The sequence below is a fragment of the Mirounga angustirostris genome, unplaced genomic scaffold (genome assembly GCF_029215605.1).
Source record: "Mirounga angustirostris isolate CCGP_5_RB_7025 unplaced genomic scaffold, mMirAng1.0.hap1 SCAF_15, whole genome shotgun sequence".
Taxonomy (NCBI): Eukaryota; Metazoa; Chordata; class Mammalia; order Carnivora; family Phocidae; genus Mirounga; species Mirounga angustirostris.
The window spans coordinates 70,875,513-70,903,274 of NW_026991723.1; the positions used below are offsets into that span (position 1 = coordinate 70,875,513).

A 27,762-nucleotide genomic window follows, 5' to 3' on the forward strand; every position below is an offset into this window, starting at 1 on the left:
CTGGTCTTTTGAAGTGAGTTGAGAAGTGCTCTCTTTTCCTCTATTCCCTGGAAGAGTTTGCATAGAATTAGTTTTATATCTTCTTTAAGTGCTTGATAGAATTTATCAGTAAAGACATCTGGGTCTGAAGGTTTCATTGTCAGAAGCTTTTAAAATTGCAAATTTATTTTCTTTAACAGATATTGGGATACTCAGATTTCCTCATTTTTTCTTGAGTTGGTTTTGTTAATTTGTATCTTTCAGGACATCTGTCTACTTCATCTAAGTTGTTGAATTTATTGGCAAAAATCTTTTTATAATATTTTTTGTCCCGTTAATGACTGCAAATGTGATAGTGGTGTTTCTCCTTCATTTCCGATATTGCTAATTTGTGTTTCTCCTCTTTCATTTCTTTTTAAAAAATTGACATATAATTAACATATAACATTATATTAGTTTTAGGTGTACAACATAATGCTTTGATATGTGTGTATATTGTGAAATGATAACCACAATGAGACTAGTTAACATCTCTCACTGTTCATAGTTATGTTTTTTTTCCCTCATAATGAGGACTTTTGAGATCTACTCACTTAGCAACTCTCAAATATGCAATGCAGTATTAACAATAATCACCCTAGTGTCCATCCTTACATCCCCTCTTTCATTTATAATATTGATAATTGTGTTTTTCTTTCTTTTTAACTTGGCAGTCTGGCTAAGGGTGCCCCAAGGTAATTGCCTTTTTTACAAACACTGCCCACCAAAGACTTACCAAAAGATTTGACATTCTTCTAACATATCACATGCCTTTGAATGTATGTGCTTTGCCCCATAGCATTCCTTCAGACTGGAATACCCTGCCCAACATTCTCCACCTGGTAAATTTCTGCTTACTGAGCTCGATCTCAAATACAACCTCCTCCTTGAACCTTCCTTCTGTTCTTCCACTCAGAGTTAGTTGTTCCCATTTTGTGTAGCATTGAATCTTATACACAACTTTACTATAGTGTTCATTGGATGGGGAGGGTAAAATTTTAATATGATGCATCTGTTTCCAAAGTCCACATTCTTGTGTGCTGTGCTTCTTCCTTGAAACTTTTCTATTGGAATTTAGAGCATGATCTATGATTCCTGATTTGACATACTTTTTTTTTTTTAATTTGGGATATAATTCACAAACCTTATAATTTACCTCTTTAAGGTGCACCATTAATTCCAACTATTACAGGTTTTTAATCACAGATTTCCTCATGGAAAAATTAAATCTATCTTGCTATTTCCAGTTCCTGGTACAGTATTTAACATATGATAGTAAGACACTCAATAAATGCTTCCTGAATAAAGATAAGTGTTTACAATATGCTTCAAGCCAATACTTCTCAAACTTAATGTGTATAAAAATCATCCAGGGAGAGTGTTAAGATGTAGATTCTAACTGGGGGCGGAATGCAAGACCTATATTTCTAGCAAGGTTTTACATGATACCCATGCTGCTGATCTGAGGACCACCCTTTGAATTTCAAGGTGCAAAACTCCCTGCTCTCTGGAATAAAGATAGTTCCCCTAAACTCTCACAAGGGGGCGCAATGGGCAAATATTTCTACTGCTACTTATAACAATATATTAAATGAATTCATGTGACGTGCTTTCAGCAGCTGTTTTGCTAATTATTATTTATTTCATGGAACAAGAACAGTGCATATCTCAGTAGACTAAAAATAGATTTTCCTTTACGCCATATTGTCTAAAGAATTTGCCAAGATTGTGCTCACAGAAACTGGAACCATTCAGTATCTCTGTTATTGGAAGTGTCATATAAGAATAGTACTAAAAATATTATTAGAGATGAAAGATCTGAAGGATGTGAAAATAATAATTGTAATAATACAAATAATAATAATAGTAGCAGTCATTTATTACATGTTGTGGTATAGTACTAGCTGTCTTGGGTAGATGGCTTCATTTAATCCTTACAACCATCCCATGAAATAGGTAATAATGCTCTCATTTTACAGGAAATAAAACTCATGTTTATAGAAATGAAATAAAATGCCCAAGTGCTGGGGTACCTGGGTGGCTCAGTCTGTTAAGCATCCGCCTTCAGCTGGGATTGAGCGGAGCCCCCTGCTGCATAGGGCTCCCTGCTCAGCAGGGAGTCTGTTTCTCCCTCTGCCCCTCCCCCTGCTTGTACTCACACTCTCACTTTCTCTCTCTCTCTTTTTCTCTCAAATAAATAAATAAAAAATCTTTAAAAAAATGCCCAAGTTCTGGAGGTCATAATTGGAAGGGTGGGACTTGAATACACTCCATCTTTTTCCAAGGTCCACGGTCGTGTATTGCACTGCTCCTGAGGCATTTTCTGCTGGGACTTGGAGCAGGGATCTATGATTCTTGATTTGCCATCCTCTTTTTAAAAATCGAGATATGATTCATATGCCATAAAATGCACCCTTCTAAAATGCACAGTGCACTGGACTTAAGTATAAACACAAGGTTTTGCAACCATCGTCACTGTCTAATTCCAGATTATTTTTTTAAGATTTTATTTATTTGACAGAGAGACTGGGAGCACACAAACAGGGGGAATGGCAGGCAGAGGGAGAGAGAGAAGCAGGTTCCCTGCTGAACAAGGAGCCCAATTCAGGGCTCGATCCCAGGCCCCTGGGGTTCTGAAGGCAGATGCTTAACCGACTGAGCCACCCAGGTTCCCCTAATTCCGGATTATTTTTGTTACCCCAAAGAGAAATCCACACTCATTAGCAGTCACTCCTCATTTCCCCCTCCCCTCCTGCCCCCGAAAACCATGAGTTTACTTTCTAACCCTATGGATTTGCCTATTCCAGGCATTTCATATAAATGGAATCATATAATAGGTGGGCTTTTGTGTCACACTTTTTTTCACTGAGCATCATGTTTTCAAGGTTCATCCATATTGCAGCATATATCAGTCCTTCATTCATTTTTATGTCTCAACAATATTTCATCATATGGATGTACTACATTTTGTCTATTCATTCATGAATGGATGGACATTCAGGTTGTTTCCAGTTTTTAGCAATTATGAATAATGCTGTCATGAACATTTATGCCTCCGTTTTTGTGTGAACATATGTTTTCAATTCTCTTGGGTATATACCTGGGAGTGGAATTGCTGGGTCATATGTGATCTCTCTGTTGAGCTTTCTGAGGGAATTCCAGACTGTTTTCCACAATAGCTGCTCCGTTTTACATTCCCACCTGCATTTTTCTCCATATACTTACCAATGCTCTGTGTGACCCTGGAGTATGATCTAGTCCTTCAGATTCTCAGCTGGAGAATTGAGATAATACAACCTGACTTGTACAACCTTCCATCCCCCCAAATTAAATACATACATACATACATGCATACCTGACTCACTTCCCTGGTGGTCCTGGCATGAAGCTAAAACCAAATACCTACATTGTGAGAAAGAACTTTCACAAACGAAAGAGTGGCCGCAGAGTTCATGAAGGTTAAGGACTAGCACCCTCTCTTACATGTGTCCTTGCCTCTGTTTACTCTCTAATCCTTCTCCCCTAGGAGTGGTACTGGAGTGGCCGAGGGCATGTTGAGTCAGAGCTAAAGATTAGCTGAATTCTAAATGACTTGTTTCTGGGGCACCTGGCTGGCTCAGTCGGTTAAGTGTCATTCTGCTCAGGTCATGATCTCAGGGTCCTGGGATTGAGCCCCACACTGGGCTCCCTGCTCAGCAGGGAGTGTGCTTTTTCTTCTCCATCTGCTGTTCCCCCTGCTTGTGCTCTCTCTCTCTCAAATAAATAAATAAAGTCTTTAAAAAAATAAATGACTTGTTTCTAAAGAGGTGAGCCCTAGATATCAAGAAGGTCATGGCAGTATCTTCACTTATTCAGCTACAGACTCTACTGTATCTAGTACCTGTACTAAATACTGGGATACAATTTTATATAGGGTAATTAGAGATTTTATTACAGAGCAGACTTAAAATAAGCAAAGGTATAGAAGAACTAAATAACATAACTAACAAGCCTGAAAATATACGTACACATCCCACTTCATAGCTAACATGCAGAATATGTACATGTTGATCATGCGTCGTGCGTTTTTTAGAATCAGCCATGTTCTAGGCCATAGAAAAAAGGTCCAGAGAGTCAATATAATGCAAACTATGTTCTGTGATCGTAATGTAATAAAATTAAAGACCAAGAACAGTAAAAGAGTTAAAATTTTCCATTTCCTGGAAACCGACAATGAACAAACGAAAACCAAAGGAAGGCCCCCCAAATTTGGGGGTTAAAGGGATCATTATATGTCAGAATTCATGAGGCATAGCCAAACCAGCATTTAGAAGGAGAATTATAGTTTTAAATACATTTATCAGAAAAGAAGAACATTTGAAGACAAATAAATGAAATATTTGGTTACAATAATTTGAAGAAAACAACAGAGCAAACTCTACTAGTGGGGGACAGAAATTACAGTATAATTCACGCTCTGACTTATATGTACACTGAGGGAACCCACTGGAGAGGCAGCTACCTTGGAAAGATGACATTTGAGCTGAGTTTGATGGACTATAAGGGATTAGATAAGGATATGGGAAGAAAATGATGGGAAAAACAAAGAGCAAGTGCACCCAGGTGAGAAAGTCAGTTGGTTTTGCCCAGCTGCAGTAAGCGCTCCTATGAAGGAGTGGTCGGAGAGAAGGTGGGGTCATGTCAGACCATGAAAACTTTGTTGTGAAATCGATAGGGAAGCCTAGCACATTTTTTTTTTTTTAGATAAGGGGATGATAATAATCAGTATAGGGAAGTGGTTAAGCATATGAGTTCTATAATGTATAGACTTATGCAAGCATTATTTTTTTTTAAAGATTTTATTTATTTATTTGACAGAGAGAGAGCGAGAGCAGGAACACAAGCAGGGGGAGTGGGAGAGGGAGAAGCAGGCTTCCCGCTGAGCAGGGAGCCTGATGTGGGGCTCAATCCCAGGACCCTGGGATCATGACCTGAGCTGAAGGCAGACGCTCAATGACTGAGCCACCCAGGCGCCTGACTTATGCATTATATTGTACTCCTGAAAAGAATGTAACATTGTGTGTCAACTATACTTCAATAAAAAAAAAAAAAAAGTATGAGCTCTAGGGTCAGCTGACCAAATGGATGGTGATGGGGAATTCACCAAGGCGGGGCTTTCCGAAGGAAGCACAAATTCAGGATGAAGGCACATGGGTTGGTGAATTTTGGATACGTTGGTTTGAGATGCCCAAGGACTGCACTGTGGAGGAGTTCATGAGAGTCAGAAAACAGAATCAGAAGTTCAGAGAGAGGCCAGGTCTGGAGATGGAGATCTGGGTCTTATCCCTATGTGAGAGCCAACGAGATCAGTCAGGAAGAGAAATGAACAGTGAGAGGAGATTAGGGCTGGACACCAAACTCGAGGCACCCTGCCAGCTAAGTGTCCGCGAAAGATGTTGTTGCCTGGGAGCTGGGGAAAGCCAGGAGACATGAGGCTCACAGAAGAAGCCAAGGAGGGCAGTCTCAAGAAGCAGGAAGCTGCCATGGAGAGGTCAGATAAAATGAGGGCATGGACGTCCCACTGGGTGCCATGTGAAGGTCATGACATCTGTGGAAAGAAAGGTTCTGTGAAGTGGTGGGCTGGAAACGGATGGCAGAAAGCCTAGTGTGTGCTATAAGGATTGCTACCCCAGCTTTCTTTTGATGTCCATTAGCATGCTAAATGGTTTTCCACCCCCTCACTTTCAATCTGGAGGTGTCTTTGGGTCTAAAAGGAGTCTCTTGTAGACAGCATATCTATGGGTCTTGTTTTTTTATCCAATATGATACCCTGTGTCTTTTGATTGGGGCATTTAGCCCATATATGTTAAAAAAAAAAAAAGAAGATAGTGGGAAGGGAAAAATGAAGGGAGGGAAATCGGAGGGGGAGACAAACCATGAGAGACTATGAACTCTGAGAAACAAACTGAGGGTTCTAGAGGGTAGGGGTTGGTGGGGGGATGGGATAGCCTGGTGATGGGTATTAAAGAGGGCACATTTTGAATGGAGCACTGGGTGTTATATGCAAACAATGAATCATGAAACACTACATCAAAAACTAATGATGTAATGTATGGTGATTAACATAACATAATAAAATAAAATTAAAAAAAAAAAAGCTTAGTGTGAATGGCAGTCCAAGGAGGAGTGAAGAGTCAGGTTGTATTTATAAAATTTGCCAGAATCATAGGTTCAAGTCAAATCCATCATTCTGATAATTAAAGTAATGGATCAGAAAGTTGTGATATAATTCTCATGGAGGATGAATAAGCATCCACGGCTGTTATTTACTGTGCATTCAGATTGCCACACGCTTATTGAACACTACATCTGAAACTGATGATGTCCTGCATGTTGTCTACCTGCCCACATTGTCTGGTATAAGGAAATATGTCCCTTTGACAAATGCAGGAGGTGAAGTGCGGGGGCTCTAAGTGACCTGCTCAAGGTCACACAACCACGCGTGGTGGAGCTGCAAGTTGCACTCACCTCTGACCCAGCCCAGAGTCCACGAGCATCCCTCCGAACCTCAGCTCCAATCTCAGAACATCCCCCCATTTTTAACTGTCTGAAAACAAACAGCAACTAGTGACATAGTAATCATGTTTTGCAATAAGAATGCTGAAGGTTCACATAATTGCCGAGGAAGGCAGTCACTTGTTTTCACAGTGCAACCTGGGGACCTCAGAAATGTTAAAGGCATTAAAAAATAATAATAACTGTGCTTTCTTGTGTGGAGAGCAAACAGTGGAAAATGACCTGTCTTTCCAACCTGAGCCTGGCTTTCAGGGAACAAGGAAACTTTGTGTATCTTTCAGTCCCAGAATAGGGGGGCCTTGTCCCTGAGTAAAATAGCAAGTTTCATCTTAACCTTCAAGAATGATGTCTTTTCATGTCTTCATTGGGTACCTGAAGGCCTGCCAAAACTCTCGAGTGAGAAACCAAACCCAACTCACTCTGGCCAGTCTGCACCGTTCCCAGCCAAAGATGAGGCCCCTTCAGCAGGGTGAGGACACCCCTGTCCTTGGGACTCCATTTGTATATTATTCTTTATATCACATGCACATTATATATAGCTTTTCGTGTGTGAGGAACATCTCATGATACGATTCAAAATGCACTGCTTAATGTGTAAACAAAGTAAGACTCATATTTTCAAAAGAGAAAGAAAAATTTTTGAATAGAGGAATGGTTAAATAAAACAGAGTAATACATTGTATGGAATACTGTACAATGAAAAGGGCAGACTTGATCTGTTTGAATCAATTTGGGGGAAGCTCAAAAATACAGTATTGCCTGAAAAAAGCACACTGCAAACTGACATCCTCAGCATGATATTTATCCAAATGTAAAAAAATCAAAAGATCTATAGATTTTTCTATGGCTATCGTCCATCTAGTAAAAGTACATATTAAGGATAGATACCAATCCTAGAACTGTGGGTATTTCAGTGTCTGGGAGGTGGTGGCAGTGCTGGAGGAATTGGGGTTGGTGACAGATGAGGGGGACCTCTGCTTGATCCATAGCAGCTGTTCGAAAGTGTGGTCTGAGGATACGGAAAAGTCCCCATGACTCTTCCAGGGATCCTCAGAATCAAAGCTGTTTTCGTAATAACATGAAGATGTTCTTTGTCTTTTTCATGGTATTGACATTTACACTGATGGTGTAAACCAATGGCGCACAGAGCTGCTGGGTCTTTAGTGCAGGGGCCCCAAACCTTAGGAGCGGCTCTTGCATCCTGTCCCGCCACCTGCCTGAAGTGAAAAAGATAACCTGCCAGGTTCACTTAGGAGTGACCTTAAGGAAATAGTAAAAATGATAAATTGTATTAAGTCTTGGCCCTTGTGTACACATTTTTTTGGGAAGATTTATTTATTTTAGAGAGAGAGAGAGTGCATGTGAATGAGCAGGGGGAGGGATAGACAGAATCCTCAAGCAGATTCCCCGTCCAGCACGGAGCCCGACTCAGGCTCCATCCCAGGACCCTGGGATCGCAACCTGAGCAGAAATCCAGAGTTGGTCGCTCAACCAATGGAGCCACCCAGGCGCCCCTCCTTGCATACACATTTTAAAAATATATCTTGAGTAGGGGGCGCCTGGCTGACTCAGTTGGTGGAGCATGTGACTCTTGATCTTGGGGTTGTGAGTTCGAGCCCCACATTGGGTGTAGAGATTGCTTAAAAATAAAAAATCTTCAAAAAAAAAAAATCCTGAATAATGAAGTATGAATAAAGTACCTTTGTTGCATTCTGAGGTACAATGATTGTCTTTATTAAAAGCACTTGTGTAAAAAAAAATTCACTTGTATGTTTGAGTCGAGAGCTCAATTAATCCCCCCTCTTTTTTATTTTTTATGGAACACCATTTTTACTTGAAAGAATGACTCGCAGACAAACTGCGGTTATTCAGACGAGGGTGTCTGGGGGATATTTTCCTGGAAATTAACAAAATGAGCCTGTTTCTTCAAGGAAAACAACTGATGGTATTTGTTACCAATGATAAAAATACAAAATTTCAACCAAAAATTAGAATTTTGGGAAACTTGTTTCTGCAACCATGAGCTTGGCAGCTTCTCAGTTCTTAAAGAATTTTCCAGTGAGACTTGTGGTAATACTAACACATGGGATTTTTTGATATTGTATAATACAATGAGCCAACATTTGGAAGATCTGCATAAGCTAGTGAACCAATATTTCCAAAAGACTGATGTGTTTCATTGAAATTATTTTATTCTCTGCTTTTCTGCATCTTCAACTCTAAAAGTTATTTGCTGCAAGGTGCTTCTTTCTTGTAAGAAGCCTAGATCATTAGAGATAAAGTTATTTTGGGATGGGGCAACAATTCACAGCATGCACAGCTCCAAGGAACTTTTACTTGCCTTTTTCTTCCAAATCTTATACTACATATTCCTTCCCCCCCCCCACTTCCCTTCTTTTCCATTTCCTGCTTCTTTCCTGAGTCCCCAAGCCAAAATGACAGGTGCATCTGAGGGTTGTTGCTGTGACTCGTGCCTGTTCATTCACGCATGTACACGCATGTATGTGGGGAATGTGGCAGGTGGGGGGTATCAGAGAATGGTGTTTTGAGTTTTCCCCATATGTTGGCATTAATACCACTTTCCTCTATTCTACTATTAAGAGAGAACTGGGGCAGCCTAGGTGGCTCAGTTGGTCAAGTGTCTGCTTTCTGCTCAGGTCAAGATCCTGGGGTCCTGGGATTGAGCCCAGCATCTGGTTTCATGCTCAGTGGGGAGTCTGCTTCCCCCTCTGCCCCTCCCCCTGCTCATGCTCTCTCTCACTCTCTCCCTCAAATAAATAAATAAAATCTTAAAAAAAAAGAAGAGAGAGAGAACCTTGGAGGTCAGAGAGAAGAAATTTGAGCATGGAGAGACTTTGTCCCAAATGGCTTAGGCAGACATTTTAAAATAAGAAAGAAAGGAGGCAGGCACCTGGGTGGCTCAGTTGGTTAAGCGACTGCCTTCGGCTCAGGTCATGATCCTGGAGTCCCGGGATCGAGTCCCGCATCGGGCTCTCTGCTCGGCAGGGAGTCTGCTTCTCCCTCTGACCCTCCTCCCTCTCATGCTCTCTGTCTCTCATTCTCTCTCTCTCTCAAATAAATAAATAAATAAAATCTTTAAAAAAAAAAAGAAAGAAAGGAGGCAAATATAATGAAATATATTATATTATATATAGAAATATAATGCCAAGGCTATTATTTCTCAAGGAGTGGGCCAGTGTCAAAGTCATGGGAGAACATAAATTTTTCCTACAGCCAGACTGGGAGTCCTTGGAAGGGTAATGAATTCTTGAGGTTCCAAGTCATGTTAGCCTTCTAGTATTATAGGAGAAAACTGGTCACAGCATGGTAGGTGGGGAGCAATTAAAGCACCCACTATTTCCTGCCTCCTCCCAAGTCAGAACTAAAGCCCACATGCTCTCCTCCCCACAAGGGGAGTCAGCAGAGGGGTGAACTTGAGTTCATCACTGTGAGCCTATCATGGGTGGTGTTTGGCTCAAGCAAGACAAAAATCAACCTCCTTAGCCTTGGACCCATGTCTGATGCAGCATCTTCAGCTGCTTCTCAGGGACCTGTGGGGTTGTCCTTGTGGGTGTTAATAACTGCAACACGAATTATCTATTGAACACTCACTGTGTACCCGAAATGCTTATTTTATTAATCTTACAATAATCCTGTAAGGTTATCATCCCATGGCAGGGACTGGCTGGCTTCCCCTTGTGGGTACACTGCAAAACTCTATTTCGCAGACTGCTTTGCAGTTAAGTATGGTGATACGGTTGAGTTTTGATCAAAGGCTTGTTAGTGAAGGTGTCGTGTGTTACTTCCAGGCCGGGCCTACGCTCTCCTCCCATAACTCTGACCTTCCGTGTTCTTTTCTCCTCCTCTATCATGTGAAGACAAGCACGGTGATGTTGGAACTATAAGCCAGAAGGAATCTGACTTTTGAATCACATCTTGGAGGACAACCACTGCTCAGTGACAGCCCTTTGGAACTTCAAGCAAGCAACAAATAAATCTGTACCGTGTTAAGCCAGTGAGATTTTTGGAGTTTACATATTATAGCAGCTTGTGGTACTCACATGAATACTCATCCCCATTTTAGAGATGAAAAAACTGAGCCTCATAACATTTTCTTTGTCCAAGGTCTCACAAATAACCAACAGATCTACATAAGCTTAAATTATGTGTGTGTGTGTGTGTGTATTATAGTTCCACCAGTGTTTATGGGCTCTATGGTCCCCAAGGTCCCCCTCAGTCTCCAGCAGGAATGAGAAATGCGAGTTTCAGTGACCTGACTGTACCCTCGTCAAGAGATGGAGGGCTGCACAGGTACTTCTGCTTCTGGGCATGGCTGAGCAAGAAGCAGTGACCCCAAAAGTGACCGAAACTTGATCCCCCTTGTAGCTGCTGCTGTGTGGCTGCCTGACAAGATCCCACCCCTTATCCGAGAGGTAGGGGCCCTGGCCGAGAATGACACCACCAGCCTGCAGAAGCATGTAACTGTAAAATGTCAGCCTTTCCCAGGGATATCAGTTTCAGGAGGCTGGCAGGATGTGGCAGGGAAACAATCTCAGGCTGGCTTACCTGGCCCCACTCTCACCCCGCTATGTGGAATTTCCACTGCGGCCGGGCACAAAACAAGCCCCCCCCACTCCCCCCCCAACTCCCCCCCTACCCCATCCCCTCCCCCCGCCCAAAGCTCCACTTCTTAGCCAGATTACCGAGGCTGGCCTGCCTTTTTACTCATACCTGCGTCAGCGTGGAACCGCGTGTTTGTGACGAGAGAGGTGACTGGATGTGGATCACATAGCTTGCTAGTGGCATATTTGAGCCCCTCCATATGCTCAGCACTCTCTCATTGTTGCAGGATGGAGTTCCCAAGGCAACACATGCTGAGACTCTGAGGCTTTCAGGCAAGACATTTATGGGATAGTCCCTTGGGAACACACCTGTAAGGGAGCGAAAGAGGCAGCACTGGGCAGAAGGAGAAGTTGAACTGTGATTTAGTTGCAACAGAGACCCCAGCTGATCCCACAGGGAGCATTGAAATTGAGGTGGCCCTTTGGAGATGTTCCAAATTGAGGCAAGAGGGCTAGGGCTGAGGCTTCGTATCCCCACTTGGACCGAGAGGCAAGTGGGCTACTCTTGGTGGGGCTGGTGGTGGTGGGGAGAGGTCATATTCTTGGGTGAGGCAGCTCCCTTTGGCATGGGGCAGTTTCCTGGGAGAAGCTGTGCTATGAGCTGGGGGAATGAGTGCGCCAGTTCTAGATCCTGGAGGGGGTCTGGACAGAAGACCACAGTATTTGCTGTATTCATTTATACACACAGAGATGCTGAGATTTAGGATGATGGAAATTGGAGCTTAGGGAAATTGTCACTTAGGTCACATAGCCACTAAGTGAACTAGAAAAATTTACATCTCTGGGCTCAGACTTTTAGCTTGACGTCTCAAAGTGGTTGGGAAGCACAGAAGAGAGGGCAGAACAACGTTGATCTTGAGACTGATGGACTTCCCAGTTTAGGAAAGTGGCCCGAGTGGAATGCCTGGCCAGGACTGAGGTGACTCCTGAAGTATACACTAGAACAGGAGAGAAAAATTGGTGGGGCCAGGGGCACGGAATGAAAGGACTTGGTAGTGAGGGCGAAGAATGGGACGGGAAAGCTTGCTGCTGAATTCCAGAAAGCCTGGTATCCCAGGAGGAGCTGAGGAAGCCCTGTAACTGCTGAGAAATTCATTTCCCTGCCATCAGGGCCTTGGGAGAAGCAGTGGGTGAGGTAGAGAGGAGGGGCCATCCTAAAAGTTCCTGAAGGACACGTCCTTCCAACCAGCAGACCCAGGATTCCACCCCCGCCCCCCACCCCGCCTTCTTGGATCTAAATGCCTTAGATGATTGATGACATTTCAGCAGGTGGCCTAGCACCTGGGAGGCATATATTCTGCCAGGAAAAAATGTGAAAAACTTCAAAATGGGCAAAAAAGACTACTGGGTGTCTTGTCTAGCACACCCTTCCTGGTTATCTGTGTCTCTCATTGCCTTCGAGTTTTTTTGTAACTCTGTCATTTGTAGAAAACTGATAGTAATGCAAACGATTCTTGCCCATAGAAGTGCAAATGTATTTTGTCCAGTGGAGATGCAGTTGGTTTTTGCACTGTGGATATTGACTAGGTTTGCGTTTGTTTGTAAGTTCATTTCTGCCGTCCGGATTGCACCCCTCTGTGTGTTCTTTGAATGCTCCTTTGATCTGGTTGTAACACTTTACGGGTCTCATGTTCCTGATTAAATAAATCTTTGACACGTGCTCATTAAAAAAAAAGAACACAAAAGGGAAAACCCCTGCAGGTCCCCTTTCTCTCAGTTGAATTGCTCTAAAACTGGGGAAAGTTGTTACACCCTGCAGAGACTTCTACAGTCTGCAGGAAGGGGGCGGTGCTGAGGGGGTGGCAGGAACTCAGCATCCTCATGTCACTTAGAGAAGCTCCATTTTTTCCCCCCATAGGGGACATCCTCATGAGATTTCATTGGAACCCAAAGTGGCATGGGTTGAATCCTGTCCCTCTAAAAGATGTTGACGTCCCATCTCCCAGTACCTGTGAATGTACCTTCGTTGGAAATAGGGTTTTTGCAGGTGGTCAAGTTAGGATGAGTCATTAGGGTGGGCTTTCATCCAATATGACTGTACCCTATAAAAGGGAAATTTGGACACAGAGATAGACGTATACATATAGAGAGAATGCCATGTGAAAAAGGCAGAGATCAGGCTGCTGCATCTACAAGCCAAGGAATGTCAGAGATTGCCAGCAAACCACCGTGAGCTAGATGAGAGGCATTGAGAAGATCCTTCCTCACAGCCCTTAGAAGGATCCAACCCTGCCAACACCTTGCCCTTGGACTTCCAAGCCTTCAGAACTGTGAGGCAATAAATTTCTGTTGTTTAAGCCACCCCATTGTTGTACTTCGTTATGGCAGCCCTAGGAAGCCAATACACAAGGCTTGTAGAGCTGCATGCAATGTGAACCACCAGATTTTGGCTTGCTACCCCCTGTTTACCATGAGAAATGGAATTAGGACTGTAGAGTGTTATAGGACCTCAAGTACCTTAAATACAACCGCCATTCAAGTGGGGAGGCACTTCATCTTTTCGGTTGTAAAACTCTTCAGGAAAATATGAAATCCAAAATAGCATGCCCAGCTGCAGTCTGACATTGTCTAATTATAGCTCTCCTGTTTGTTGTAGGCAAAAGAAGAGACCCTCCCTGGGTCTTAACAAAAGGAGCAGATTGTTGCCTGAATGACACCCTGTTACTCTGTCCTCAATTTCCCAATCAGAACTGTCAGAGGTTGCACTTAATTAAGCTGTCTCCCCAGCCTCCTGGCATCTGACAGGTTCCCATAGTAATTACTGAGGTTTCCAAGAAGGGCTGGCTTTCCTGCATTTTTGCACACTCTCATGGCAGGCAGGGGTGGTTTGGACTGTGATGAGATCTTGGCTTTTCCCACAGCATATACTGGAATAAACACTTATTGGAACATCACTTGAGTGAAATGTTGGCTTATCCATTTTTTCAGCAAGAATATGAGTACTGAAGAGGACACACCCAGGGCTTGAAGCGGGAGTGACCTGTGTGCCTTGCAAGGAGTCTCTGGCTGATCTCTAGAATACTGGGGGCTGTGGGAGGAGGGTTGAGTGGTAATAAACCTGGGGAATCAGTCTTATGTTTCTCTTAGGCTGAAGAGTTGTTGGCTGGTCATTTCTCCTCTCTGCTTAATAATCCATGTGATGCCTATCAGAAGCCCATGCATTGCCTGCATTTCCTAGACTGGTTAAACATTTGACTGTGATGGAGATCTGCACTTGTTTTCCTGCAAGAGCTCAATTTAAATGCCCAAAGCTGGATGATGGGGAGGGCAACAGAGGTAAGGCAGGAATTGGGAATTATGATTCTCTTTTGCATTTTCCTTGCTTGCTGCAGAGCACTTGGCCTAAGGGGGTATAGCTTCCCTATGATGATTGTACCTCATTCCCTAGACTCCCTGTCTTTTCTCCTCCCATAGTCCTCTCTTTAGGTTTAGAGTTTTGAGGACCTAGCACACCCTCCCCATTGAGAAGAAAAACTACCTAGATTCCTCTTGTGTCCTGTAAGATCTGACACGTTGGCCTTCTGCCGGAGGTTGGTGGGGCTCCTTCTGGTGCCCCAGGATGTGTCTCATGTGAGTTCTTTGAACTATCAGTTCTTTTGCCACTTCTCATCTGTCCATGAACTTCTCTCCTGCCTTCAGAGGAGATCTCCTGATCCCTTTACCCTTGAGACTTCATAAAGGGGCTCCTCACCTTTGCTGTGGCTGTGGGTGCCCACAGTGTGATGCTGATATCCAAGGCAAGTCCCCTAAGGGTGTACCTGATGTCATCAATTCTGGCAAAGATTAGTGAGGAGGATTCCTCCCCGCTGTGTACCATACTCTTTTGTCTAATTTTTAATTCCTGCTAACACTACAAAGAAAATATGTGCTGGACTTGCTCAGCCCCAAGCTCACCCCAAGGCCAATGCCAACACACAGGGGATGGGCTGGTGACACATTCATGTTGGGGCCTGGAGCCTTGGCTGTGGAGTCCTGTGACCATAGGGATAAGAAGGGCCGAGATGACAGAGTGATTGTTTCATTGTAGACCTGTCTCCATCAGGTGTCTGCACTTCTCATCAAAAAAGAGATAATATACAAGGTATTTGCTTTTCCTGGTACAAAGTACAAACGATTCTCCAAGTCCTTCTGACCTGCAGACTTTGTAACTGCTTAGTAAATGCTTGTCCAAACATCTGCAGGGTCAAATATGTCTGGTCACTTGTGTTCTCAGTGAAAACTTTCACTGTGTTTCTCTTGTTAGAGAGAAACTTCTCCTGAAGAAGCTCCCAAGAACAGACAGGCCTATATCTAAGGGAATCTAGCAAAAGCAGTAATTTAGACTGGCAAAGCCAAAAATCACAGTTAATAATCTACCCAACAGGAGTTCATGCTTTGTTTTGGGAGCAAGAGAGCTACTCTGAACGAGATTTCCTCCTGTTTTAAAAATCATTTCTGACCCTTGACTTAGCTAATCCTTATTCAGTTACAAGGAAAGGTTACCCAAGAATGTGGAAGTTGTCCAGATCTGTAGGTTTCTCAGTCTTTGAGGAAATCCAGCCTGCATGAAATATGGGACTTGCTGTTCATTCACCTGGCCTTGCCCTTGGAACTCTCAAGAAGACCTCACTCAGAGGGGATGCTCAGAGTTCCTTATAATGGTACTGCTAATGCATAGCAGTCAAGGTCCTTTCAGAAGACAAATCACATCTTATTTTTCCCTTCCCTTCCCTTCCCTTCCCTTCCCTTCCCTTCCCTTCCCTTCCCTTCCCTTTGAACACCATGGGTGATGTTCATGGTCCAGGGCCTAGTCCTGGTGGGTGGAGTGTGGGGTTTCCCAGGAAGGGAAGATAGACATGGCTGGAGGCCTCAGGGTGTGCTTGTGGCTTAGGGTATGGATGGGAGTAAGTCCGAGTTTAGATAGAAGGGCAGGAAGAGAGTGGCCTGAGATGTGGAACAGACCCTTTCTCCAGGTCAGTGTGTAGCATTTCCTGGCCTCCATCTGATGCCCCAGGCAACCCTTCCTAGCTCAGGGCATGGTGTGTGGGGTCCATTCTATCTTCTCTTTTTTGCAAGAACGGGAGGCTTTGCTACTTGTCCCTGAGCCTCCCAGCCACTTGAGGTTCTCATCCTTCTGTGAACCACATGACTTTAGTGTTTGCCCCTGGGTCGAGCTGTGCATATCTCTCCTTCACTGCATCAGTGGATTTCCTTGCTTTCTAATTCATATATGTATTGAAAAAGTTCTTATTTTAAGAGACTTGTGTGTTTTATCTTGTATTTCTACATGCTTATAGCTGAGGTGGGGAGAAGGGGGAGATGCTTCTATGACAGGTCAGTGTTTCATGGTGACCCAGAGTGTCCAGGAGAGTTCTGCCAGCAGCCCCAGAGCCAGAGAATGGGAGAGATATGCAAAGGGAATGTTACAGTGTTTTACTGGGGACTAAGAATGTGGTCTTCTGCCTGCCACTGATAATGATTCGAATTGTTTTTAACTACCTTTGTTTATCAAACTATAGTTTATTTGATTACAATTCCATGCACCAAATGGAGTCACAAAGAACTCTAGTTATATTTGAGATAGGACTTTAGGTCTCAATGTTTGCCATATAGGAGATCTTCAATATGTATTTGTGGAAAAAAGGCATGCATGCACGAAGGTCAGAGTGTCAATTTGCTAGGACAAAAATCTTACAATTGGAGTCTCCCATTGGTAATAATTTGACAACTCTGATAACTTGAGGAGGTGCTGTGACATGGACCAGCAGCTCCAAATTAAGTTAATGATAAACAAAGGCATTCTTGACAGAGGGGGACGCCTGAGAAGTATGAACAGCAAAACTAGAAAGAAGGAGCTTGAAGAGAAAACATTTCTCCAAGAAAGTGATATATTGAAGGAAACTTAAAAAAAGGCATTGATGACCTTATGGTAGAAATTGCTTTATTGTCTCTCTGGAGAAAAATCAATGAGAACTTTAGAGTGAAAAGAGAGGAATCGTGGGTTTCTCACAGCACACTGTCTGCCGGGTATAATGACAGCTTTGCCTCGGGAGACTTTCACAGTGACAGGAGGAAGGTGGCTTCACTAGGCAGGTCGCAGGCCAGCCGGGGAGCACACCTGGTGGACAGAGCGGCAGGTTTTTCAGAACAGAAAGCTGACTTAGAAGAAATGTATGCTTAGGTGTTGTGGAGAAAGGAAAGTGGACCCAATTAAAGAGATCTTTGGTTCAAGAAGGGAGGAAGCTTGATAATCTCATTAAGTTGATGAGCACAAGTAGCAGGAAGACAGGTGCGAGAACAGAAGCTAAATCAATGGCAGTTACCAGTGCAATGAGATCAGAGAGGAAGCCCTGGACAATGGAGCACTCTTGGGAGGAAGGCAGGGACAGGAAGTTTGGGAGGAAGGGATCCCAGTGGGCATATGGGCATAAAGGAGAGGCGACCTGGTCACAGCATGGCCCCAGGCTGTTGACAAAGAAGAGAGAATCATTCCCAATCTGTTCTTCCATTCTCTCTCTCTCTCTCTCTCTCTCTCTCTCCCTCTCTCTCTCTCTCGTATGGTCTTCAAACTGGAAAGGGTAGAATGGTGTGAAAAGGGAACTGCAACCAAATATGGTTAAGGAAATAGTGGGAACTATATGCTCAGATGAAGCATGTTCTGGAGATCAAAGGGCTAGAGCTATATGAAGTTGTTGTCAGCAATCTTTGAGAAATTGTGGAAAATTTGGTGCTGTCCAGGAGATTGGAGGGGAGTTGTCTTAGTCAGGTTGGTCTGCTGTAACAGGATACCATAGACTGGGTGACTTATAAACAGAAACAATTTATTTCTCACAGTTCTGAAGAAGGAATCCAGGATTAAGGCGCTGGCAGATTTGATGTCTGATGAGGAACTGCTTCCTACTTCATAGATGGCCTTTCTTCTCCCTGGGTCCTTGAGTGGTGGAAGGGGCAAGGGCACTCTCTGGGGTCTCCTTTGTAAGGGCACTTTTCCCATTCATGAGGACTCCACCCTCATGACCCAAGCACCTCCCAAAGGCCCCACCTCCAAGCACCTTCCCACTGGGGAGTAGGTTTTAACAGAGAATTTGCGGGGACACAAACGTTCACTTAGAGTGTGAGTTAATATAATTTCAGCAAAGCCACCACTGGCCCATATGAAGCCTTTGTGTGATGTAGCAAAAGGCACCTCTTCCTCAACATACTTTGCTTCCATCTGTCGAAAAATTATCGTAATATAATTTTTAGAGAATAAGACATTTTGTGGCCTTCTGCCAGAACAATTTGGATAATACTCAATACTCAAATATACAATATCTACCAGGGTTATGGTCTCTCCGTATATGTGTCACTCTTAAGTAATATATCACCTGCACACCTTGCACAGAGTCTCTGATTTTCAGGACAGGAGAAAGGTGGATTGCAGAAATTGTAGAACAGGAACATGACACGATCCTTGGAAAAACTGAAGAGCATTCAGCTATCCTACTTGGGAACAGAAAGTAATGTGGTGGTCTGTAGAAGTTACCAGGAATTTTGATAAATGGAGACAAGTTAACTTGGAGAGAGGTTTCTAGGGCAGATGATGTGCTCTGCCCTCAGTTCTGCCTTATTTAGCAATTTCTAGTCGACACGTGCCTCATATTTTCAGATATGACATTAAAAGGAGTTAGGAATATAAAAATGCTGGGTAATAGAACTGGGGTGCCTGAAATGTTGACAGAACAAAATGATACACTAATCTGTTACAATTATATTTAATTGGCAGAACTTGTAGATGTCAACCCTTCAGCGTGAAAACAAAGATGTGGTGTCAGGGAAGTATGTGCAAAAAAGGATTTCTGTTGCCCAGAATCTCAACATAAATAACTGGTGAAAAGTGATCCCTATAAAAGTTTTGGGGGCCCAAAGCCACATCCGTGGAAGTAAAATTATTAGAATGATGGAGATTAGGGTCCTTTCCTGTATTTAAAATCTCAGACCATGATTTTACATGTCGTTTTGTGTTCTACACGTGAAGGTAGATATAACTAAACTGGAGTAAATTCAAATGTTTGTCTAGGAAAGTGAGAAAATTTGAAATTACAGGAGTCTCCCCCTTATCTGTGGTTTGGCTTTCAGCAGTTTCAGTGACCCTGTCGACCACCATAGGGAAGTAGATGCTCCTCCTTCTGACGAATCATCAGACGGTCAGTAGCAGCTGCGTGTCACATGATGTCACAACACCTACGTCATCCACCTCACTTGTCTCACCACGTGGGCATCTTATCATCTTGTATCGTCTGAGAAGGGTGAGTAAAGCAAAATAGGATATTTTGAGAGAGAGAGACCACACTCACGTAACTTTTACTACAGTATATTGTTACAATTGTTCTATTTTATTAGTTATTGTTGTTCATTTCTTGCTGTGCCTAATTTATACATTCAGCTTTATCACAGGTGTGTACCTATAGGAAGAAACATTAGCATATGTAGGGTGGAGTACCATGTGCGGTTTCAGGCATCCAACAGGGGTCTTGGAATGTATCCTCCACATGTAAGTGGGGATGACTGTATGTTGTTTGTGTAGTAGTCTGACGAATTGGAGGCATTAGCTTGTGTGACAGGAAAAGTTACAAAAGAAAAAAATTATTTGTAATTTATAATTTTCCCATTGAATGGTTGTGGTTGAACATTGTTTTGATTGCTGAAATCAAAGTCATCCTTGGGAAAATAACCTTTAGCTTTCTGGGATTCTAGGAGAAAGCTAGAGACTGATTAAAGGGCAGTCGGGGGAAGGATGTTTGGGAGAAGACTTGTGTTGGATGGGGATTAGTGGGGTGTGAGATCCTCCCTCCACCACATCAATAAAATCTGGTAAAGTTTATATCACTCATTCTTGATTATGGAAAATATTTGGGGCCACAGGCTGAGATGAAATGTCGAGTCCTGCTTCAAGGTGGGATAGGTCACCTTGGAAAAGAGAATTTTTTTGTAGGTAAAGCAATGGTTACAAAAGGCCATAAATTGGAAAAATTAGTAGCAGTTGCTCCCTTAAATCTTTTTTGATCTATAACAATCCCATACCGCCTCACCCCCACCCTGCACCTTTGTCATGCTATTCATTTGTGGAAGAAATATGATCCTTTCTCCTGCAGAAATTCCTATATTCTGGATTTGGCTAGTTGCTTCTTGTGTGTTGATATCCTAATGAGTTGGTATCCTAGCAACCTCCAAATGTGACCCTTGTGTATTATCATTATTTTTATTTTATTTATTTATTTTTAAGATTTTATGTATGTATGTATGTGCAGAAGAATGAAACTGGACCATTTCCTTACACCACACACAAAGTAGACTCCAAATGGTTGAAAGACCTCAATGTGAGACAGGAGTCCATCAAAATCCTAAAGGACAACACAGGCAGCAACCTCTTTGACCTCAGCCGAAGCAACTTCTTCCTAGAAACATCGCCAAAGGCAAGGGAAGCAAGGGCAAGAATGAACTATTGGGACTTCATCAAGATAAAAAGCTTTTGCAAAGCAAAGGAAACAGTCAACAAAACCAAGAGACAACTGACAGAATGGGAGAAGATATTTGCAAATGACATATCAGATAAAGGGCTAGTATCCAAAATCTATAAAGAACTCATCAAACTCAACACCCAAAGAACAAAGAATCCAATCAAGAAATGGGCAGAAGACATGAACAGACATTTTTTCCAAAGAAGACATCCAAATGGCCAACAGACACATGAAAAAGTGCTCAATATCGCTCGGCATCAGGGAAATCCAAATCAAAACCTCAATGAGATACCACCTCACACCAGTCAGAATGGCTAAAATTAATAAGTCAGGAAACGACAGATGTTGACGGGGATGCGGAGAAAGGGGAACCCTCCTACACTGTTGGTGGGAATGCAAGCTGGTGCAGCCACTCTGGAAAACTGTATGGAGGTTCCTCAAAAAGTTGAAAATAGAGCTACCATATGATCCAGCAATTGCACTACTGGGTATTTACCCCAAAGATACAAAAGTAGGGATCCGAAAGGGTACGTGCACCCCAATGTTTATAGCAGCAATGTCCACAATAGCCAAACTGTGGAAAGAGCCAAGATGTCCATCGACAGATGAATGGATAAAGAAGAGGTGGTATATATACACAATGGAATATTATGCAGCCATCAAAAGGAATGAGGTCTTGCCATTTGCAACGACGTGGATGGAACTGGAGGGTATTATGTTGAGCGAAATAAGTCAAAAAGAGAAAGACATGTATCATATGACCTCACTGATATGAGGAATTCTTAATCGCAGGAAACAAACAGGGTTGCTGGAGTGGGGGGTGGGGTGGGAGGGATGGGGTGACTGGGTGATAGACACTGGGGAGGGTATGTGCTCTGGTAAGCGCTGTGAAGTGTGCAAGACTGTTGAATCTCAGATCTGTACCTCTGAAACAAATAATGCAATATATGTTAAGAAAAAAAAAAGAAGAAGGTAGCAGGAGGGGAAGAATGAAGCAGGGGAAATCAGAGGGGTAGATGAACCATGAGAGATGATGGACTCTGAAAAACAAACTGAGGGTTCTAGAGGGGAGGGGGGTGGGAGGATGGGTTAGCCTGGTGGTGGGTATTGAGGAGGGCACATTCTGCATGGAGCACTGGGTGTTATGCACAAACAATGAATCATGGAACCCTACATCTAAAACTAATGATATAATGTATGGGGATTAACATAAGAATAAAAAAAAGATTTTATGTATGTATGTATGTATGTATTTATTTATTGAGCGTGAGCAGGGGGAGGGGCAGAGGGAGAAGGAGAGAGAATCTCAAGCAGACTCTGTGCTGAGTGTGGAGCCCAACATGGGGCTGGATCTCACGACCCTGAGATCACGACCTGAGCTGAAACCAAGAGTTGGACACTTAACTGACTGAGCCACCCGGGTGCCCCTATTATCATTATTTTTAAATGATCACATAACCCGGGCAGCACCCTCAGATGGTTTACTTGTTCCTTTCATTCTTGACAGACGTTCCCTGGAGAGGCTCAATCTTTGCTCCCCAGGTTTCCACTGTTCATTCCTTCCTAAAGCAGTTCCAGGTGGGATAGTTGATGGTGGTAGCTGTCTGTCGGGGTGGCTAAGTAGACTGGCATTGGGCTCTGGTAGATCGAGGTCCAAATCCTGGCTCTACCACTTAGCAGGTGCGTGATCTTAGCCACATCACCAGACGTCTCCGAGCCTCAGTTTCTCCTCTGTAAAAACATGAGAAAATAATATTCCCTCTGAGTCTTGTTGTGTTAAATGAGATAATGTATGTAAGGCACTTATCACAAGGCCTGGAAGGTAGTTTGGGTTAGAAAAATGGGAACTGTTACGAGAAGCAAGAAGCCTCTCAAAACAGACTTTCACCTCATTGATCCATCCAGACACATAGGAGTCCCTGCCGAACGTCAGTCCTCCCTCCCCGCCCGCCCCATGGTGATGGGGCTTGCTCAGTCCTGCAGCAGAATTCACTTGTAGCTTTCTTCATCAGCAGATCAGGCAGCTGGCTCCTCAAACCTGTCCTGAAGAGAACTCCCCTCCCTTACTGTGCTCATCAATATTTGAGCACAATACTGTGCTCAGTATTTCTTAATATTGAAGTTATTTATCATATACTTATCTTTCTTTAAGTGTGTACATTTCACGGGACTTTGTGCCTGACAATAAAAAAATATTTCTCACAGTTGTGGCACATTTGCCTTTCCCGATTCACTCTCCATCCTTTACCCTGCTCTGTGTTGGGACGCTGATTCCCTGCACTACAGTAGAGGGCTGTTTTGCCCCTTGGCTTTTGGTTTGGCCAAAGGGAGGCACAGGTTGGGGACCTGATTTTATTCCTGCCACTTCCTCTCGGCCGGGTCACCGTGGCTTGGCTGTCTCCCCCTGATGCAGCTACATATGTAGCTCTCCCCATATGCTCTCTCTGGTTTCTGGTGTGCACTCATTCTCCATCAGGCCTGGGGAGGGTAACAGCTCCCCGGCCTTTCCAGCCACCAGGCAGTGCACCATCTGCCATTGCTTTTCTTAAATCCTCTCCTCAGCTTTGTAAATAGTACCTTTTTGGGGAGGTAAATAGTACCTTGATTAAACGCTCCTTGAGTGTCCCAAGGTAAGTGTACCACCTGTGTCCTGCTAAGAGGTAGGACAGGTGTTGAAGTGGTAAAAGATCAACAACAGTCTAAAATAATCACAAATTATAGAGGGTTAGTTTACCCAATTATGATGTAGCTATGGGAGAAAATAATAGGTAGCATCTGAATTCGAGTTTTTGAAAAAGTACTTAATGACAAATTAAAATGTTCCAGTATTCTCTTCAGGACCCAATTTAATTTTAACTAATTAATTAATTAATTTTCAAGTTAAATTATTTTATTTTACTTTTTAAATTTTTTATTATTATGTTCAATTAGCCGGCATATAGTACCTCATTAGTTTTTGATGTAGTGTTTAACGATTTGTTAGTTGCATATAACACCCAGTGGCCAATATTATAAAAGAAAAGTGTGTCTAAATGTGTGAGCCTGTAGAAAAAGACTTCTATATAGGATTGTGGTTGATTTTAACTTAATTCATGATTTTATGTTCCCAAATTAAAAAATAAAAAGGTGGAATTTGTAAGAATAAAACCAAGACATTGCATTACTTTTATATTATTGGAAGGATTTTCCTACTTAATATTATGAATGCCAATTATAGCATTCTATAAGAGTTACTTTGGGCAGATGATATTTTCTATTTGTATATTGTTATGATGTCTATAATTTGCTTTAAATTACTTCAGCATGGATGTGTGTGTCTGAGAGAGAGAGAGAGAGAGAGAATGAATCTGAGCTACTTTCTAAGGGCTGTCAGTTGCCCTTGACAACAATTCACACTCCAGGGGTGGTCAGCTAGCATTTAATCTGAAAGTCCACACCCCAAAGGCAGCTGGTATAGTATTTAAGCTGCTATATTTCAATCACCACCAGAGACTTTATTAGTTAACATAATGAATGTCAGAAATGGGTTTTCATGAATGAACTTTATGTCTTGCTAATCTGCATAACAGATGTTGGAAATAAGCTTTTCTTAGTAAAATTAAATGTTCTCCAGATATGGAGATTGGCTCTATTTTAGAGACATTGGCCACCCTAGCAAGTCCTATAGCCTGTTACTTTGGGGATGGCCCTCAAGGTTTGGTCCCTAAGTGGTCCTGTGTTGAGCCAGAGTGGGATGATTCTGGGAGCTTTCTGTGGACAATATGGACAGCAGAATCCTGCCTCTGGAATATTGTGGTATCTGCCTCTGGTTAATGTTCCTTGCAAGGTGGGGTCAGAGCACCTATAAACCACATGGGGTTGTATGATGTTTTTATGCCTACTACTAATAAAAGTTTGTTTAATCAATATCTGTACATGTGGCAGAATTTAGTCTGAGACCTGCTTTCATAAAAACCTGGTAGCAAGGTTATGGGGGAATAGTTCATCCCTACACCCAGAACTTTTTGATTTGGGCAAGACAATGAATTTGAGAGTGTTGGGTGACCAATACAGCCTAAGTTCATTTATAGCATAGAACATTTGGACTCTTAGGGCACAGATATTCTCTACCAAGGTTTTTTGGAAAACTATAATTGCAAAAGAGCTACTTGAGGATGGAATCAGGATGGAAGGCACTCTTTGACCGGTGGAAAATAAGATAGCAAAAGGGTATGCAGCAGAACGAGATGTTCACTAAAGGCCATAAAGTTTGCCTGTTGTTGTCCATTGTACCCTGTGCCTTTATAACATTCCCGGCACTCACCTGCTCCTAAGACTAGGATGTTGCAGGTAGAGTAGAGATCAGAACCCCACTTGGGCAAGAGCTTCCCAGAAGGTGGTCCTGCCTGGAGGAGAACGGCGGGCCCTCCCAGGTCAGAGGAGGAGAGTGGTTATGAAAATAATTTCAGGGTTGAAAGGGAAATAGGGACCCCTCCCAAATATTCTTGGGTATTTCCAAGAAACAGCACATAGATATAAGTCATCCAAGGCCTTGATGCCTCCTGAGATTAAGAAATAAAGCTCAGTAATTGTGGGCACATCAGATGTGTTTGCATACTGAGTTTGCTTAGGATTTCTGAGTCATCTACAGTGTCTACCCTTGTAACAGGCATCAGTGATGAAGTCATGTATAATCAATATTTTTATTTACTAAAATTCTGCCTTTGTCCTAGAACTATTGAGGCAGCTGAATAATATCGCCTATATAATAAAACGAGGATAATTCATGCAGCATTTGATGATACATTTTATGGGCTAGCCTAATCTGATATAAAGCTTTTAGATGCAGTTTTGTTCTCAAAGGCATCAGGTGACCAGCTGATTGAAGAAGCAGGGCTTTACCTTTTCTCTAAACTTTTCTGTTGACTTGTCTTTCCCTATCCTGGATGAAACTTTGGGCAGCTCTCCCAGCTTTTCCATAATCCTCAGGTGTTAACATATTGTCTAATTTTCCAGGCATTAGTTAAGTCCAGTCCTGTTGAATAGCAAACTTCAATCTTTCATCCATTTTAAAGCCTCTCGTCCCCCACAATGTGGACCTCTGTCAGGCAGGAAACTAGCAGTGGGGGGAATGGGAGGGTGGTTGGATTCTTTACTATTCCTCACCGTTGTATTCTTTGTCCTCTTCTCTGTTGCTCTGGCTTTTCCATGGTTAGGGCCAGAAAGGCAGAGAGTGAAGAGGCAGAAAGTGCCTGCCTTGACTTCTCTAGTTGTAATCCACATCGGTGCCCTCTGGGCAGGGCCTGCAGACAGATGCCAGTCTCTCTACAGGCTCCTTCCTGGAGGGGACCCTCCTATTCCTTGACATGGCACTCTCCTTGGACAGTCCCTGACTCTCAGTGGCTCCCTCCACACCCTTTCTGGGAGGACTGTCCCTCCAGATGACTTGTCCTTTGTCCCTCTAGATGACTGAGCCTTCTTTCCTTCTGAGGGATCCAGATCTGACATGTGGGATGCACATATGCATCTCTGGCCCCTCCACAATCTTCAAGTGCAGGCCAATTTCAGTGCAACCCTCTTTATCACCAGAGGTCCCTCTAGCCAGCTGGCCTTTCATATGTTGATAATGTCAGATGTGGGACAGCGCCAGACTCCAGGACTCCAGGCTCTAGCTCGGGGCTCTATCACTAGGGTATACCTATCAAGTTCTCGGAGACCTGAAAGTCGCCTCCGGTCAGTAGCCTTATGTGGCTGAAGGTGAAAACAACTTCCCACTTCCTTCCTATTTCCCAGTGGGAAGCAAGGAGAAATGCCACAGCACACCAAGTCTGTTTCTAAAAAAAACTGCCCACTTCCCAATGTCTGTGACAAATCCTCATGCCTGTCCCAGTGTGAAGAGTGAAGGACCAAACACCCTCCCTCACATATCCTAGCACATCCTATGAGAGTGATGTGTCCTAGCATCCTCAGCTGAAACCTTAGTCTTGTCCTATTGTCCTCAGCTGAAACTTCGATGAGAAGAGAAGTCCTACATAACGCCCTATAACTCGAACTGCACGCACCCAGAGGCGGTTCCGTGCAAAACGAAACATTCCAGAGGAGCCACAATAATCAAGATTCTACTGCAGTAGGAGTGGGTGGGTAATGCCTGCTCTCAAAATCTATCAGGCCAACATCGTCACATTCCCTGTGTTTCACTGTAAAGAATTTAGGAACTTAAACACATCAAATACTCAGGTTACTTATCTTTTGGGAAGTCTCTGCGGAGCTACCCCAGTCATCTCAGACTCTCTCTCTCTCTCTCTCTCTCAGACCCATATCAGGCAGGACAGGCAGTTCACTGAATAGTGTTTATAAGACTATGACCTAATTCCATGGCTTTCATGGAAGGTCAATATAAGAACAACCACACACAATTTCCTCTTAGCCATACTAGAAATATCAGGAAAAAAGCAAGTCTAATGGAGAAATAACCCACTACCTTTAATCTTTCTGTAAAGCATCAAAAACCTGGAGATTCCAGAGGAAAAAACTGCACAGTGCAGAAACATCAACATGGCCTTCCAACTCCTGTGACAATGAGAGAACATGTCACCGGGAGACGTTGCAGGTGATTGCTCTGCTTCATTTGGGGACAAATCCTATTGCAAATAGATAGCAGAACAAACTTTCTAGAAGTTGTAATAATTGCACCTGGGCCAGAATGGAAGAAGAAGCAATTGGGAATAGAGAGTTTAAATGCCAAGAACAAGAAGAATGATGTTAGCAGCTGTAGAAAGTAGCCTCTGACCAAAGCATTCTCCCTGCCTCCCTTCCCCAGCCACCCTCAAAATCTTCATAGCCTACTGCAAGGTTTGTCACCCTTTATTCATTATGACCCAGTAAGGAACTTTTTCAGACATTTTTTCCCTACTCTCCTCCTCCCATGAAAATTTAATATCACATATGTGTTTATGTACTTACTGTATATTGATCTGTGTTTTATACATGAAAAGAGTAAGATATTTTCACCCCCTATATTAATTTCCTCGGATTGCCATAACAAACTATCATAAACTTGGTGACTTCAAACAACACAAATTTATTCTCTTATGGATCTGGAGGCTCAA

The 27,762-nt window shown here is 43.0% G+C and overlaps 1 long non-coding RNA gene across 1 annotated transcript in view; it reads left to right on the plus strand.

The window, feature by feature from the left end:
• LOC135362758 (uncharacterized) overlaps positions 1–21,471 on the plus strand; it is a 73,412-nt gene extending 51,941 nt beyond the window's left edge. The window contains exons 3-4 of the long non-coding RNA XR_010407878.1: positions 19,293–19,462; positions 20,440–21,471. This is a non-coding gene — a long non-coding RNA (uncharacterized LOC135362758). The remainder of the gene's footprint in view (positions 1–19,292; positions 19,463–20,439) is intronic.
• The last annotated feature ends 6,291 nt before the right edge of the window (positions 21,472–27,762 follow it).